Below are 18,369 nucleotides of genomic sequence, written 5' to 3'. Positions count from 1 at the left end.
AGATAATGTGGCTGTAGATCTAGATCCGGAACTGCTAAAATGCTAACTCGCTTTTGGGTTTTTGCATACAAATTTTAAGCAAACCATCACTTTATTTTGAGGTGGGCTTTTTTCAGAAAACAAAACATTTCAAGACTATTTGTAATGTTATTTCATCTCTCTAGTATCTTGATTAAATTTTTTTTTTCGATATTTGGATTGAAAACACGACAACGCTACTCAGTTAGTTTTTTCATTTTATTATTATTATAACAGTTCTGGGATGAGCTTTTTTGAAGAAAGGGTTGGAAATTAATGCTTTTCTTGTTTTTTTTATTTTTCGAATTATTGATTAATTGAAAAAAATAATCAACAGATTAATCGATTTTTAAAATAATGGTCAGTTGCAGTCCTAATGTGAATGTTATTTTGTATCATACGTACTGTATATCAAGCTATTTTTCCACAAAGTGACAATTTTATTCTCTTGGGATGGAAACGGTGCTTTATTCGAAAATGTTTTATTTGATGTTTTCATTTTGCGCATGTGAACTTTTAAATGGGCTAAGCAGTGGTGCAGTAGGTAGTGCTGTCGCCTCACTGCAAGAAGGTCGCTGGTTTGAACCTCGGCTCAGTTGGTGTTTCTGTGTGGAGTTTGCATGTTCTCCCTGCGTTCGCGTGGGTTTCCTCCTGGTGCTTCAGTTTCCCCCACAGTCCAGAGACATGCGGTACAGGTGAATTGGGTAGGCTAAACTGTCCGTAGTGTATGAGTGTGTATTTGAATGTGTGTGTGGATGTTTCCCAGAGTTGGGTTGCGGCTGGAAGGGCATCCGCTGTGTAAAAACTTGCTGGATAAGTTAGTGGTTCATTCCGCTGTGACGACCCCGGATTAATAAAAGGATTAAGCCGACAAGAAAATGAATGAATGAACTCTTAATTTTTTATACATATAATAATTATTTTTGGGGGGTTTCACCTTTATTATGATAGTACAGTAGAGATTTCAGAAATCATTGAGAGCAAAGAGAGGGCAAGGATCAGCAAATGACCTCAAGTCAGGAATTGAACTTGGGTCACCATGAGCATATTGGTGCTATATGTTGGCACCCAGTACCACTAGGATATTGGCGCCAACTATTGTTTATGACTTCTGACATCTATATATAAACCAGGGGTCACCAATCCTGGTCCTGGAGGGCCGGTGTCCCTGCAGGATTTAGCTCCAACTTGCCTCAACACACCTGCCTGGATGCTTCAAGTATTCCAAGTAAGACCTTGATTAGCTTGTTCAGGTGTGTTTGATTAGGGTTGGAGCTAAAATCTGCAGGACACCGGCCCTCCAGGAACAAGTTTGGTGACCACTGATATAAACAATATAAAGCTAGTTGAAAGTTGGCAAATTTACCCGTTATGCACTCAAGTTTTTGATTCGCTTAAAATTTTTTAAAAGAAATTAAATCAAAACTACATTAGTTTCTGTGTCTGTTTTGGATTTCAACTGTTCATGCAACAAACTGTGACAGTTGGCGTAAAAGCCAGTCGAGTGCTTTTTACAGCCATTTTCAGTGTTGCCTATGCACAAAAAAAAAAAAAAAAAGAGAACCGGCTTAGAAAGATCTTGCCACAGAACTGCTTTATTTACCAAACAAACACCACATAGTGATAAGTCAGCATTCAGTTGTGTGTACATACGTCTACTGATGTTCAGAGAGTCGTCGGGGTGGTTCAAAAGCGCCTTTGGTGTGAAGCGTAAACAGACTCGTCCTCCAGGGAGGGTTGTGGTGGATTCTTACATGACGGGAACTTAAACACTGCGGCTGAGGTGCGGGAAAGAGTGAAGTGAAAAGAAAAACAAAGGGAAGGAATTATTGTTTTAAAAGTTTCCCTGTTGTTATTCCAACCCCAAACTTTTTGTTCTGCTTTTTGCCTGTTTAATGTCAAGTTTTTGATTGTGTTAAGCTAAGTTTAGTTGCTTTTATGAAGATCTGAGGGGAGCTGTTTCCGCGCCGCAGTGTAAGCACTGCATAATTGCTTGCGTAACTGCAAGACTCGCAGTGTTTTCACAGCGAATTTTAGATCTAAACAGATAATACAGTGAGTTAAATAACACTTTATTTTGATGGTCTATTTGAGTATTAGTAGACTGTCTGCTTAATAACTGTTGATACTGCTCCTTCAACAGACATTTAACTGACTATAAGAAACTTTACTAACCCTAACCCCAACCTACTTATAATCTAATGAGAATTAGTTGGCATGTAGATGCAATGTAACTTAAATTCAACAAACGCACCATCAAAATAAAGTGTGACCTGAGTTTTTAGTACTTTTAGTAAATTGTATTATAAGAAGTAAGCAAGTAAAGCGGTAGATCACCTATACATAAAATGTACTCTGTTTTATCACCGTCAAGTTGTTCCAAATAAAAAAGTAAATGTTTAAATGTAAATGATGACAAATTACATATTTTATGGGTGAACTATCCCTTAGGAATAATGAGAAACTTTATTGTCATTCAATCCAATCTAATTCAAGTGTTAATAAATCTACAGTTAGTTAGTTAGTTAGTTAGTTAGTTAGTAAGTTTATATAGCACATTATTAACAACACAACGTTGCCCAAAGATCTGAACACAATCAATACTAACTAAAACTAGAAAAGTAAAGTTGGTAGACAAACTTAATGGTGTCTTGAGAAAGCCTCGTCTAAAAGTTTGGAGTAGTTTAAAAGTTTAAATAAATGAAGTAGTTTTTAAGACATTTGAAACTGTTATAACTATATATAGGTTAGCGTGTTTCTAGTATGGATTGGCATGTTTCCAGGATGTTTTTAGGGTGTTCTGAGTGGTGTTGCTAAGTGGTTATTGGGTGTTCTGAATGGTTGCTAGGGTGTTCTGAGTGGTTGCATAGGTGTTGCTAGGGGGTTGCTATGGTGTTCTGAGTGGTTGTTGACACGTTGATAGGCTGTTCCTGAGATGTTGCAAGTTGTTGCTTTGCAGTTGCTAGGGTGTTTTTGATCAATCCGTGCCCTAACAGGCAGCCAGCCCAGATTATAATAAACTGGGGATATGTGCTAATGCGTGCGAGTCCCTGTCAGGAGTCTTGCAGCTGCATTTTGTACCAATTGCAATCTATATAAAGCATGAATCATCTTTTTTTTTTAACATGACAATGAGTTTACTGTACTCAAATAACCTCCACAGTCACCAGATCTCAATCCAATAGAGCACCTTTGAGATGTGGTGGAACAGGAGATTTGCATCATGGATGTGCCCCCAACAAATCTGCAGCAACTGTGTGATGCGATCATGTCAATATGGACCAAAATCTCTAAGGTATATTGTCGGTACCTTGTTGAATCTATGCCATGAAGGATTGATGCAGTTCTGAAGGTAAAAGGGGGTCCAATCCACTACTAGTAAGTTGTACCTAATAAAGTGTATATATATTCAGCTTTTTAGCTGAGCTCAGTGTATTTAGTGCAATAAAAACAATCTTAGTGGCAAATGTTGTGCTGCATCGGCTATGCTACAATGCTTTACGAAGACTCTGATCTATTAATTTGTGTTCCAAAACAAATATGTACAAGACTGTGTTTTCCAAAAGCCTGGAGATCATTGGTGCCAAGAGTTTCTACAGTCAATTTAGACTTGCAAAGCATTTGAAAATGTAGCTCAAGTTTGTTGACTTTGCGGTTGACGTCTCAAAAAAAAAAAAAAAGATGCCGACAACTGATGCACCAGCACTTTAATTTTCATCGTGTCATTGAAACGTAATCGTTTCATGCTGACTGTTGATGGCTAATCACGACCGTGAAATTCAATAGCTTAATTCAGTCATGTTACTTTACAAACCAGCGCGGTGCCAATATTCATTTCCAAGGGACATTTATAAAAATACTATTGGTGTCAAATGAAATCAAGTTTTTTAGCAGCATCTTTAAGGTAGAGATTTTTCTACCTTAAGGCAATGAGATATCAGCTTTTGTCTCAAAATATATCACTTTCATTAGGTGTCTAGGTTTTCTGAAACGATGAAAACACTGCCACGATGCACACAACACTCAAACTGCTTTGACTCTTAAGGAGATGGGATTACTTTGTGTGATTGTGGGCTTCATTGTGGAGCAAGGGGATCGTGAGCGAAATCCCCTGTCAGGCACTGGTGCTTATCCCAGTCCTGTGTGGCTTTCAACCAGAAGGACTCTGTCACGAGCGCATGTAATCTCAGTGACAGACTAAGGGAACGAAAATTGAATTTCGTGTGAAAGAGGACAAGAAAACACAAGTAGAAAGGGGCAAGAAAATAAAGGCGAGGGTTTTGAAGAAGCATTATTGTTTACGCAAAACAGGCTCGCACCGAGTGTCTTCTTAATAGTTCACAACAAAGACCTTCACAGCTTAAATTATAGACTCAAAGCATGTACTGTATGGTTAGCAGTGTGGTTTGCATTATTCATAGCAACTTCAAAATCTCAATTATTGAAGAAAAACAGGGAAAAAAATGAGGGGAAATGAAAGAACTGAGTGAGAACGTGTTGAATGAGGAAAAACAATGATGCAACAGTGGGGAAATGCAAAACCACCACAAACTCATCATTAGAGTAAAAGAAGACATTGGCCATGAATGGACTACCAAAATTAGTATGGTATTCAATTCAAATATAGAACTGACTTAAAAAGTTTACATTAAAGCAGTGTTCTAAAAACATAAAGGTTTTCATATTTTTGAAAAAGGTTTTACGTACCCACAACAATATTGTCAAAATGTTCTCTGAGTCGGTTCCAATGACTGTAAAAAATATGGATGATGCGACAGCGCCTTTTCCCAATAAACACTTTAAATGCAAAATGCCCTAAGACGGGCACAAACTGTCGCAAAAAACGCTGAAATTGGAGCCTGGGCATGCAGAGAAGGACAGCCTTATGGAGCCAGAGCCATGGTGTCAACGACTCGGTCCCAGTCATTCCCCTCGCTGGCCAGCAGAGGTCATCATCACCGGACTTCTAACATTACGTCATCCACTTACACTGATAGCATGCACACCTGCAGCTCATCCATTTGATTACCCACGCTCTGGCATATAAGCAGCACACACACACACACGCACACACACACACACTCAATGCGAAGTCTTGTTCTGCCATGGCTAACATTACTGAGCATTTCTCTACCTTGCCTGCTTCCTCATTGCTCACCCTGCTTTGAGTATCGACCTTGTCCTGCCTGCCGCCTGCCTCGTACCTCTGCCTGCATACTGACTCTGATCCACGCCGCCTGCCTTGAACTCTAGCCTGAACACCGACCTTGATACTCGCCGCCTGTCTCTGACCCATGCCTGCATACTCATCTTGTGTTTACCTGCCGCCAGTCCTTCGACTTAATACAGCTGTGTTTGATGTAAGTTCGCACACGCATTACATCTGTGTGCTTGTTGTTATTATTAAACTGTGTTTAATAAACATACTGCAAATGGATCCCTCTGTGTCAGTTACTTCGTTACACACGGAATCAAACTTACAACCAAATGCTTGTACATCAAATTAACCACACCTCCTGATTTTGAATTTGATCGCATGTATCTGCAATGTAACAAAAAATGATATAAATATAATATAAATTTAAGCACTTTTAAAAACACTTAATGAAATACAGTGCATCCAGAAAGTATTCATAGCGCTTCACGTTTGCCACATTTTTTTGTTACAGCCTTATTCCAAAATGAATTAAATTTAATTTATTTCCTCAATTCTAGACACAATACCGCATAATGACAATGTGAAAAAAATTTAAAAAATAAAGATTTTTTTAAATTGTTGCAAATTTATTAAAAATAAAAAAACAGAAAAATCACATGTACATAAGTATTTGTCAGCCTTTGCCATGAAGCTCTAAATTGAGCTCAGGTACATTCTGTTTCCACTCATCATTCTTGAGATGTTTCAGCAGCTTAACTGGAGTTCACCTGTGGTTAATTCAGTTGATTAGACATAATTAGAAAAGGCATACACCTGTCTATATAAGGTCCCAGGGTTGACAGTGCATGTCAAAGCACAAACCAAGCATGAAGACAAAGCAATTGTCTGTAGACCTCTGAGACAGGATTGTCTCGAGGCACAAGGCTTGGACAGTTTACAGAAAATTTTCTGCTGCTCTCAAAATTTTTTCTGAGCACAGAAGCCTCTATCATCCGTAAGTGGAAGATGTTTGGAACTACCAAGACTCTTCCTAGAGCTGTTCGGCCATCTAAGCTGAGTGATTGGGGGAGAAGGGCCTTAGTCAGGGAGGTGATCAATAACCCGGTGGTCAATCTGTCTGAGCTCCAGTGTTCTTCTGTGGAGAGAGGAGAACCTTTCAGGAGAACAACCATCTGTGCAGCAATCCACCAATCATGCCTGTATGGTAGAGTGGCCGAACTCTCAGACCATAAGAAACAAAATTCTCTGGCCTGATGAGAATAAGATTGAACCCTTTGAAATGAATTTCAGGCGTTTGTTAGGAGAAAACCAGGCAGCGCTCTTCACCAGCCTAATACCATCTCTACAGTGGTGGCAGCATCATGCTTTGGGAATGTCTATTCAGGATAGAGGGAAAGATGAATGCAGCAATCTACAGAGACATCCTGAATGAAAACCTGCTTCAGAGTGCTCTTGAACTCAGACTAGGGCGGCGGTTCATCTTCTAGCAGGGCAGTGACCCAAAGCACACCACCAAAATATTAATGGAGGGTTTCACAACAACCCTGTGAATATCTTTGAGTGGCCCAGCCAGAGCCCAGATCCTTAATCCTATTGAACATCTCTGGAGAGATCTGAAAATGGCTGTACACCGTCACTTTCCATCCAACCTGAGCTTGAGAGGTACTACAAAGAGAAATGGGCAAAAATTCTCAAAGAGTAGTGTGCCAGGCTTGTGGCATCATATTCAAAAAGACTTGAGGCTGCAATTGCTGCCAAAGGTGCATCAACAAAGTATTGAGCAAAGGCTGTGAATACTTCTGTACATGTGATTTTTCAGGTTTTTTATTTTGAATAAATTTGCAACAATTTCAAAGAATCTTTTTCCACATTTTCATTATGGGGTATTGTGTGTAGAATTTTGAGGAAATAAATGAATTTAATCCCTTATGGAATAAAGCTGTAACATAAATACAAATGTGGAAAAAGTGAAGCGCTATGAATACTTTCCGTATATACTTTCTGTATTTTTTTTTTTTTACAAGAACTGGAAGCCACTTGCTGAATTAAAGATATCAGTTTAAAATGTTGCTATATGCTTACTATTTAAACATGAAATCTATTCATATTGTGCAGTATGCTGTTATTCCATTTCTTAACACAGCCACTGCATTTAAAATCCATTTTATTAGCCTAGCGGTTAGGATGTGGCCTTTGTCTCATTCTCCTCATCTCCAATGTTTTCTGTTATATCTCTGCTCTTAGCATCAATAAAATGGCCAAAACATTATCTTTTTAAAAATGTAGCCGTAAGTTGCTATGACCTGTAGCGACCTCATTTAACGGAGACAGTGCAATGAAGGGTGTCTGGCAGCTGAGTGCGCTTGAAAACATCCCTTCGCTGTCCTGAGGGTTCTGTGTTTTCACCCATAGAGAATAACCATAAAGGAGATCTCTTTATCTTTTTTTCTTTACACAGAACAAATGGATGCTTGCTTACATCTGTGGGTTGTCAGGTTATATTTTGTCGGAAAAGATACATTTAAGCACAAGATTTATTTCAGAAGAGATTAATGACATCTGAGTGTGCTCTAGTTTGTATTTAGTACAAAAACAAAATACATTCAAGCATCCAGAATGATGCATTTTGGGAACGTGAAAACAAATTTAAAGCATTTTTTTTTAATGTTGCTGTTATTGTCTCTACTTAAATTGTGCAAAAGCAATTTTAGGAACATGTTGAGATAGATGCACTATATACCATTTTCTGGCCACCGTAATTATACACTGAAATTTATATTATATACTGATATATTAATTTGATTTACTATTTTTTTAGGTAAGTGGTTGCAAACAATTTATATAGGCTGAATTTGAACAAACAAAATTTTTTTGTTTGTCTAAATTCAGCCCATAAAATTGTTTGCAATTACTTACCTTAAAAAATGTAGTAAATCCAATGAAAATATATATATATATATATATATATATATATATATATATATATTCAAAAGCAGACACAAGTATTCCACAAACAAAACAACATCGGGAAGACTACAGGACTGCATGTGTACAGTTGCATTGCATCTGTTTGCAAAGTGATATCACCATCTACTGGCTTGGTATGAAAACAGTATTTTGGTTATTTTCGCAGATTCCGTAGAAACATGTTGACAGTAATGTTGTCTGTACACAAAACATTTAATTTAATTTTTACATTGTTGTTGTGTAAACAGACACTAAGGGTGCTTTCACACCTAGACTTTTGTTTCGAAACCTGGCATATTTTGGTTCGTTTGGCATATGTTATTTCAGCAACCGCTCTCGGCTCTAAAACAATCAGCCCAAGATTGCCTAAATGAGGTGGTTTCGGCTCGATTGAAACAAACTCTTGAGCAGATTGATTGTCGTGAGAAACCAATAGGATCCATCGAACTAACGAACCAGGCTATATCACAGTGGATTATGGATATGTAATAGATATATACGGCTATATGAATGAGAAATATACATAAGGCGGGATGTCATTCCTTTGGTAAATGTGCGTTTCATGTCAATATGTAAGTGAAAGCATGCTGAAATATTAAGGAGATCTGTTTTTCCGCAGACCGAAAATTAACCGAACTAGAGTCTTGGTTTATCTGTTATTTCTCTCAATAATGTAATGCCTATAATGCATAATTGTAGCCAACGGCTATATATGAGAAAGTTTTACCTCTTGATTTATATTTGGTGATCATGTCTGTGGGTGTCACCATTCAAAATTAAAATGCAGCTTTTCACTTAATGTCTAATTGCTTATCGTTATAAATTAAATAAGGACGTATGACAGCTGATCAGGACTCAGGAAAAGTAAACGATGCAGTTTACTCGCACATGACTTGTTAGGTATTTTGGTCCTTTAAAAAACCAATGACTAGCCCAATTGACCCTTCACTAAGCCCCGCCCTCCTTAGTCACTGTTGCTACATTTGCCTTGTAGAATCGTGCACCAAGAGCAAAGTGCAACATTGTAACAATTTAAATCCCTGTTTCGGAACAAAACAATCGATCTACAGGTGTGAAAGCACCCTAAGTCTTACAAACCAAATATCTGAGCTACCTACAATTTGTTTTGTTTTAATTGCGAGTAATTCCATGCTAATAAAAAGATTATCTCCATAAAAGTAAAGTTAAACCTCTTCTCTACGTTACCAAATGTCTTATTTTATTTTTGGTGTTTAGGAGAAACATCTGAGATTAGAGCTGTTGCGTATAAAAAACAAAAGCTTTACAATTTTATTAAGCACCTAAATGCGATTAAAAACTAAACTATAAATGAATGTGGGAAGCACAGATAATTTTGTTTCAGGGGAAACAAGCTAAAAGGCCTTGACCCAGATCTCAGTGAAAGCAACTAAACAGCTAGCATAATCACAAGCACATAACACACTCTTGCATTCGCAGACACTTATCCAATGCATTCACAGCATACATTTGTTAGTTTGTGCAAGAAGACCTGAACCTATTTTCTGGGCACTGCTAGCTCTATGCTCTGCCGGCTACATTTTTATTTTTCACACACACACAAAAATAAATAGTTAATAACAATTTTGGGGGTGGCGCAGTGGGTAGTGCTGTCACCTCACACCAAGAAGGTCGCTGGTTTGAGCCTCGGCTGGGTCAGTTGGCATTTCTGTGTGTTTGCATGTCCTCCCCGTGTTCAAGTGGGTTTCCTCCGTTTACCCACATAAGTCCAGAGATATGCGCTATAGGTGAATTGGGTAGGCTAAATTGTTTGTGGTGTATGTGTGTGAATGAGAATGAGAGTGTATGGGTGTTTCCCAGTGATGGGTTGCTGCTGGAAGGACATTCGCTGCGTAAAACAAATGCTGGATAAGTTGTCGATTCATTCCACTGTGGTGACCTCTGATTAATAAAGGCACAACGCCGGAAAGAAAATAAATGAATAATAATTTTGGTCAGTCAGATCACCAGTAGCCCATGAGACACAATCTTGGTGTTTTAGGGTGCTTTCATACCTAAACTTTTTTCAGAACCTGTCTCATTTGCTCAGTAAGCGCAGTTCATTTGGCATATGTGAAACCAGCAATCGTGCTCGAATCCGTGTCAATCGGTCCAAGATCGCCTGAATAAGGTGGTCTCAGCTCGATTGAAACGAACTCTAGAGCGGATCGATTGTAGTGAGAAAGAAAAACAATCCGAGCCCGGCTATATGACAGTGTATTATGGATATGTAAAAGGCATATATGGCTATATAAAGAAAGAATTATGAGTAGGGCGGGATGTCATTCCCATCGGTAAATGTGCATTTCATGTTAAATAAGAAAGTGACAGTATGCTGAACTATTAACGAGAGCTGTTTATCCGTTAGGAACATTGACCGAACTGCAGTCTAGCCAAGGGCTCTGAGAGAGTCTTACTTCTGATTTATATCTGGTGACGATGTCTGTGGGTGTCACCATTCAAAATTGAAGCGCAGCTTTCTGCTAATAATGTCTTATTGCTCATCGTCATAAATTACAATAAGGACGAATATAAACAATAGGACAGAGTAAACCCTGAAACCCTTTTGGTCCATTTAGAAACTTTGCCATGTGAAAGCGAACCACACCAAGAACAAAGAGCAACATTGTAACAATTTTAATCCTTGTTTCTATGGGTAAATACATTGGGTTTTTCAAATCTTTCTAACTAAAATAGCTAAATAGATAAAGAAACATTAAAGGAGACATGGGAAGAAAACTTCCCTAGAGATGCAGCTTTCTTTTCTGCTCCCATAGAAATAACACTTTGTTTACTCCCAGGACTGGTAGAGTTTTACTAATTGAAAGTGTGAGTTTTCCCACTATGATCAAAGATGATATTTTTCTGCAATTTTATAGTAGATCTAAAAAAAATCTAGATGTTTCCTTGTGATATTTCTAGGATAACAGTTTAAAAATACAACAAATCTTTAATCATTTTTCCTTATTGACTGTATTAGTTTACCTTTTGTTTTAATAATCTGGATCAGGAAAATAAATATGTGCAATTCCATGCAAATGTCAACCTGCCATGTAAAGAAATAATAAGGTTTTTACCAAAATAGCTAAATTGTTTCTACATTTTTGCGTAAGCAAGTTTTTTACAGTACTATAAAAATAGTCAAAAATGTCTCTGTTAATGACTACGCTTACATAGACATCAGAAATCACATTATTTGCCTTAATCTGAATAAGACAATAATATGATTAAGGTGTTTACATGAGTTGCTTTTCGAATGTTCTTTTCATGATCATGTTTTTCATGTTATAGCACATAATTTGATTAAAGTCATTGCGTCACCACCCTATCTACATTTCCTGCAGACTTTCATGTAGTTTCAGGCGTTTCATCTTTAATTTTCATCTTTAAGACTTTAACTGCAGTTTGGTACTTTCACTTTCTTTGGGAACATTGCATGCATGCCCCCTGTGACCAACAAGATATTGGATGCGAGTATGAACTACTGGAAGGGTGTTGTTGTCATGGAAATTAATACCGCAGTGTGTGAATGCATGTGTATAAGTGTTTTCCAGTACTGGGTTGCGGCCGGAAGGGCATCCACATGCTGGAATAGACCGCGGTTCATTCTGCTGTGGCGATCTTAGACAAATAAGGGACTAAGCCAAAGGAAAATTAATGAATGTTAGAAACATTTGTACATTTGCAGTCAGACTGACAAAAAGTACTCAAAATATTTAGTGTAAACATGAATAATTCAACAAATGTTTTCTCTTAGAGTGCTTTCACACTTGTGAATCGATGCAGCTGTTCCGAAACAGAGATTACAAATGTTACAATGTTGCTCTTTGCTCTTGGAGCGGTTCGCTTTCACACTGCAAAGTTTCTAATCGGACCAAAAGAGCTAAAACAAGTCACGTGCGAGTAAACTCTCCTCACATTGGTCAGAGTGTCAGGGTTTATTTTGCAGCGTCCCGCTCAGCTGTCAGGAGAGGTGGTGGTTTGGTGGTGATTGACAAGGTGTGCGCGTGCGCGACGTGTCTGAGGAGAGATGCGGTGGGGAGGGGTGAGAAGGGTGCGTGACGATGCCTATTTAAGGAACGAGAGGGAGACGCGAGATTACCGGGAGATAATCACTCGTTTGCGGGGACTGGAGACTTGCGAAACTTCCCGCCCTACTCATAATTCTCTCTTCATATAGCCGTATGCCTATTACATATCCATAAAACACTGTGATACAACCGCGCTCGGATCGGATCGCTTTCTCACTGCAATCGAACCGCTCCAGGGTTCGTTTCAATCGAGCAGAGACCACCTCACTCAGGCGGTCTAGGAGCGATTACTTTGGCGTGTAACAGAGCGCGATTGCCCTGTTCACATATGCCAAACGAACCGCGCTAACTGGGCAAACGAGACAGGTTCGAAACAAAAGTGTAGGTGTGAAAGCACCCTTAAACAACGACAATCTGTGGGATCCAATGTAGTAAATTTGCTGTTTTAGAGGAATATTCATAAAAAAGTCACCTAAGCTACAAAGTAGCAACCACTAAGCAATAAAAATGTTCCTGTGCACTGTAAAAAAAATATTGTAAAATTCACGGTAAAAAAAACTGGCAGTTGTTGTTGCCAGAAATCAACTGTTAAAAATATTTGTCATTGTACGGTATTATTAAGATAACTGTAAAAGCCATTAAAATAAAGACTGATATATATATATATATATATATATATATATATATATATATATATATATATATATATATATATATATATATATGCACATAACATTAGGAAAATGCAACATGTACTGTTATTATGACCAACAGGCTAAAATGAAGTCAATACCTTTGAAACTTCACAAATTAAATTAAATATAAATTTTGATTAGAATTTCATGACACTAGTTTATTTATTCATTCAGTAACAACTGAGTATTTGAAAACACTTCCAGTTAGATCCTGTCTAAATCTGAAGGAGCCCTTGATTATAATAATAATAATAATAATAATAATAATAGTAGTAGTAGTAGTAGTAGTAGTAGTAGTAATTTGCAATAAATAAAAAAAATCAAATTCATAGTATTATAAAAAAATAATAATAATCATGCAATTAAACTCCGGGGATAGACTAGTGCAGGCCTAAAATGGCACACTTCCATATAGACACACATATTCCTGTAGACCATATCATTGTGATTTTTTGTTTAAAAAAATCAGAGGAAAAATAGATGTTTTAATAGTATACATCTTTAAAAAAACAATACAGTGGCTTTCTTTCTTAGTGTTTTAATTTTACCATTGTTTTAAGGGTTGTTACGATAAAATAATGTAATTTTAGCAAAACAATAATGGAAAAAGTACCAAGTTTTTCTGTATTTATATTAACTGTATTTAACTGTTAATATAACAGAAATGTAATGTTTTATAACTCTTTTACAATATTTTACCGAGAACCGAAGGGCATTTTTTACAGTGTGGGCAGTACCATCAGTTCTGAATGGACGGTGTGAAGCAAATGATTGCAGTAAATGGGGTTAATACTAAACAAGAGCTTCAAGAGCCCCCCTCCTTTTTTCCTCTTCTTTAAAGCATTGTGTGTGTATGTGCGTGCACGTCTGTTCAAGGAGGTTTGGGGCCCAGACACTTGGAATCATTTAGAGAGTATGTCGAGTGTGGGTGGAAAGGAATGCGTGCCCAGATAAAAAAGAAAAGAAAGTGAAAGAAAAACAGAGGAGAAAGGGAGGAGGTGGGGAATGTGTGTGTGATAGACAGAGAAAGGGCAAGCGAATGGGGTGGGGGAGCGCCACCTGAGATGGAGGAGCCCTTTAAGTGGCAGAACGCATGGAGGAGAGAGAGGGTGAAAAGGAGGACAGTGAAAGAAAGGAAAAGAGGTGGGAGAGGGGGAATAGGAGGGAACAACAGACAGAGAGGGGAGAAAGAACGAGCGAGAGAGAGAGAGAGAGAGAGAGAGATAGCGCAGAAAAGCAAGCAGCCCACTCTCTTACCTACTGTTCTCCATCAAGCAGATTTCAAATGGCTTTTGCAGGTCTCGCTTAGGGGAACATCTATTCCTATCACAATGCTGCCCACACACATCTCTCTGACAGCCGACGGGAGGGGGAGAGCAAGTAGGAGAGAGGGGGAAGAGGTGGAAAATAGAGAGAGAGACAGAGAACAAGCCATCGTTCGGGCCTTAATGGCATACTAGCACAGGTTTGAGGTTAGCATGCAATGCACCCGCTGCCCATGAGGTCCAAACAGGGAGGTGTCTAATACCTGTGTGTAAAAAGCTGTGGGTTAGCATTCATGCTCAGTAGCAGTTGTTTGGTTGGTGCAATTATGCTGAAAGTACACAACCCTTTTTTAAAAATGATACTATAAGTCTGTTAAACGCTTGATTGTTATTGGTTGAGGAGCGCTGCACAATTCTTTTCAGATAAATGCACACTGCTTTAAATGATTGCAGGTTTTTCAAAATACGTCATAACCTACAGCAGACAAAAAACAAAACCAAAGGATGTGGAGGAGAATTTAAGATTATACTACACACAAGAGCTGTTTAAGGATAAAAATGTCTTGGAATACAACATCTGAACAGTGTCTTTAGGTGCTGTAACTGTACTATAAGCTAAATAATTGATTATTATTATTTTTCTTTATATTTTAGGTTCGTTATTATTATTATTATTATTATTTTACATATAATGCATATGCGACATGACAAAATACTATTTTGTATACTGAAAGAGTGAAGAGCTGTTAAAGGCACAGTGTGTAATTTTCGCCACTAGAGGGCGTGTATTCACAACAAACAAAGACGCATGCTGCGTGCCAAACAGCACACTGTACACTATGTAATTACGCACCTACTGTATACACTCAACAGCATAATATATGTTTAAAGTGTCCTCACAAATGGAACACTAACATTTTTTACTTAATGTAAACCGTTTCCCTGATGCCGTTTGACGATTGCCAAATTAGCGAAATAAATGACTAAACTACCAAATAATACCTGCCATGAGTATAACCGCATTCATCATCAGGAGGCGGTATAATCACTCTCGTAGGAGAATATTGCTCATCCAAAATAAATAATCCAAACATCAATGCCCGACAGCCCCGCCCCTTCTGCTACGTAAGCAAAGCTGCAACCGTCGAGTGTGTGAAGTTTCCAACATTTCAGACTTAATTTCAACCAGCTCAGGCTCATTCTGAAAACGTAGTCCCGTGGATGTTTCTGGAGACCCCGAAATATGTCTCAGAAGGTATGTATTTTTGCAGTTTTTGTTTTCGCGAATCCATGAGAGGCCATTGTGTGAGCATTTTTTCATATTTCAGATGTCTTTTGCGAGTGCCGTTCGCGTCCAGACATCCACGCTGACCGTCTGTCTGAATAAAAGACTGAATGATTGACTGAATCACTGACCAGCCAATCGACTGACCCACCCTCCTCCTTCCCTAAACCCAACCAATTTTAACAATTTACCCGCCCACCCACTTACTTCCCTAAACCCAACCAACGATTTACAAAAACCATGCAAAAAACAGAAAAAAGTCCTCGTCTGATTTTTACCACATTTTTGGATTTTACCAAATTCTCACTCTGATATTCACTTGTTCATTTTATTTTTTAGATTCTGTTTTGGTCTTACCTGATTTCTGGAACCGCTCTTTCCCAGACTCGAACCTGGTTGTCAAGGTCAACTCCTCTCTTTGTTTCAAGTCCGCCGATGTACATGACAAGCTAACTGGATGAACTGGGTGCTGTGGGAAAGCCCTCAACACCTAGGTAAGCGCAAAAAGGAACAGCGTCATACCACACCGTAGCGTTTGCTTAAAAAATAAAATGCAGCCATACATACCTCCGGCTACACATATTGCAGTCTCCAGAAACGTCCACGAGACTACGTTTTCAGAATGAACCTGTGTTGATTTTAACTTTTGAAGTGCATCATCCTGGTATTGACTTTGCACCTACTATTTTTAGAACTTCAGTGTGAATGCACTACTTACATTATCAATACTACTAAATTAAGTAGAACAGTGCATAAGTATGCGATTAGGGATGCACACATAGTTTAATGATGCCATGGCTGAGTGAGAAATCATGGAGGTTGTGATCTTCGCATGGTCCGTGTCACTAATTAAAATCGCTTGTTTTTTCTGGATTTGAACATTCTTTGGTACAATTTCGATAATGTAAGTACATAAGTCAATAATGGATAACACGGTTCTAGTTGTTTTTGGATATTTTAATGAAAAATCTTGTTCCTTTAATGTACAATCTCAAGTGTGTTGTGTAAAATGTCTATGCAAACCGAAAGCATGAATAAAGACACTGCACTGCAAATTTTTGTTCAAAATGCAAAACATTTCACTTGCCAAAATAAATGCTTGATCATTTTTTGATGAAAATGAAGGAAATTCAAACAAAAAAAATCCTAATAAATCACACTTTAGTGTTTATTATTCTGCTTTAAAAGTATACAAACATACTATTATTTTATTTTTTTACAAATATATTTAATGGTGTGACCTAATACCAGCACCATAACAACCATCCTAAAAAAAATCTGTTATTATATGTTGTATGCATATATAAACAACTGTGCAAAAGTATATATTTCTTTTCGGATGTACTTTAATTTTTAACACAAATTTAAAAAGCTCTCTAGTATAATAGAGACGCTGCTACAATGAAAAATTGTCCAACTGCATGTCCAGTATTGTACAATGGATGACTGCAAATTGTTTTAATTTATTCAGTTGAATAAATATAAAACTGAAAATCTTATTGTGGGTAAAAAACCTGAGTGAGAGAGGTTTAAAGCAGATTTGTGTTCTTTAGGTTAACGAACTAAAAAAGAATTGAAGAACCTGGGTGTTATTTTCAATTGTGATCTTAATTTTAAATCTCATATTAATCAAGTTTCAAAAAAAAATTTTTATCGTTTAAGAAACATTGCCAGAATTCGCTCATTCCTGTCTTTCAATGATGCACAAAAATTAATAAATGCTTTTATTTTCTCTCTGCTTGACTACTGCAATGCTATTTATATTGGTTCACCTAAGGGTTCTATAAGGAAGATGCAGAGTTGCAGAGAAGCCAGAGTTTTAATGAAATTAAAGAAACGAGAACATGTCACACCAGCATTAATAGAGTTACACTGGTTACCAGTGCACCAAAGGATAGATTTTAAGATTCCTTTATTAGTTTATAAGGCACTACATAACCTGACACCTTATTACATTTCTGACTGCTTATCGAAATACAATTCAAACCGTTTGCTACACTCTTCTAGCGAATTTCACTCAGAATATCTGATGCAATCTCTTTTAATCACTGAGCTTCCAAATTAAGTAAAAGAATCCCCTAGCAATCATGTTTTAAAAAAAACATGTTAAGACGCACCTTTTTAAAATTTCATATGAATATAACAGCATGTGAAGTGTATGCATTTTATGTATATATGTATATTGTGTAGGTGTATGTATACATGTACAGTGTGTACATGTATGCAAATGTAAGGACTATTGTGTGTGTGATTGCATAGAAATATGCAAATGTGCATTTACATGTAGACTTTTATCTGAGTCTATATTTGTTGTTTATTTTGCTTTATTTGTCGATATATTTTTGTTTTGTTTGCTTTATTTTACAATGCTTGTTTGTTGTTTGTGAGGCCCTTTGAGTTGAATGTATGTATGAAAAGTAATAAAATGTATTATTATTATTATTATTATTAGAATAATTACTATATGTAGTATATGTGATTTGTGTAAATAATAATAACAATAATAATTATTTTAAACAAAAGTAATCTATTATTGCTAAACAATATTCAACAATAAATAGCAATAATAATAATAATAATAAGAGACCGAGAATCTCCAAGACCCGGAAAACCCCAGATCCTAAGTCTGTATATACAGTGCTCAGCATATTTGAGTACACCCCATTTTGAAAATTAGTATTTGTATCCATTTCTCAGTGAATATAGGCAATGTATTTAAGTGCATTTAAACAAAACAGATTAATTAAACAGATGTATTTATTAATATAATATTTTAGTCATCAAACATATTTCGATAATAATAATACAATTAAATTAAGCAAAATATTGCAAAAATAAATTAAAAATTCATTTTTTTTTTTTGCTTTTCTTGATTGTTCCTCTGTTTTAAACTTGTATTTAATATTTTTCTATTACATATAAATTTGGGTGT

General features: G+C 37.1%; 1 long non-coding RNA gene across 4 annotated transcripts in view; it reads left to right on the top strand.

Moving 5' to 3' along the window:
* The window catches only part of LOC147831552 (uncharacterized), a 138,616-nt gene that overhangs the window by 85,486 nt on the left and 34,761 nt on the right, over positions 1-18,369 (top strand). For 2 of the 4 annotated variants that reach the window (XR_015521888.1, XR_015521889.1), the window contains exon 6: positions 15,777-15,931. The exons of 1 other annotated variant lie outside the window; for it this stretch is intronic. This is a non-coding gene — a long non-coding RNA (uncharacterized LOC147831552). Of the gene's footprint in view, positions 1-15,776; positions 17,881-18,369 lie in introns of those variants that run through there. One more of the 4 variants, XR_015521892.1, reaches the window with a different exon arrangement.

Source organism: Danio rerio, chromosome 22, assembly GCF_052040795.2.
Source record: "Danio rerio strain M-AB ecotype USA chromosome 22, GRCz13ab, whole genome shotgun sequence".
In the NCBI taxonomy this organism is placed as follows: Eukaryota; Metazoa; Chordata; class Actinopteri; order Cypriniformes; family Danionidae; genus Danio; species Danio rerio.
This window is presented reverse-complemented; position numbering and strand designations above follow the sequence as displayed.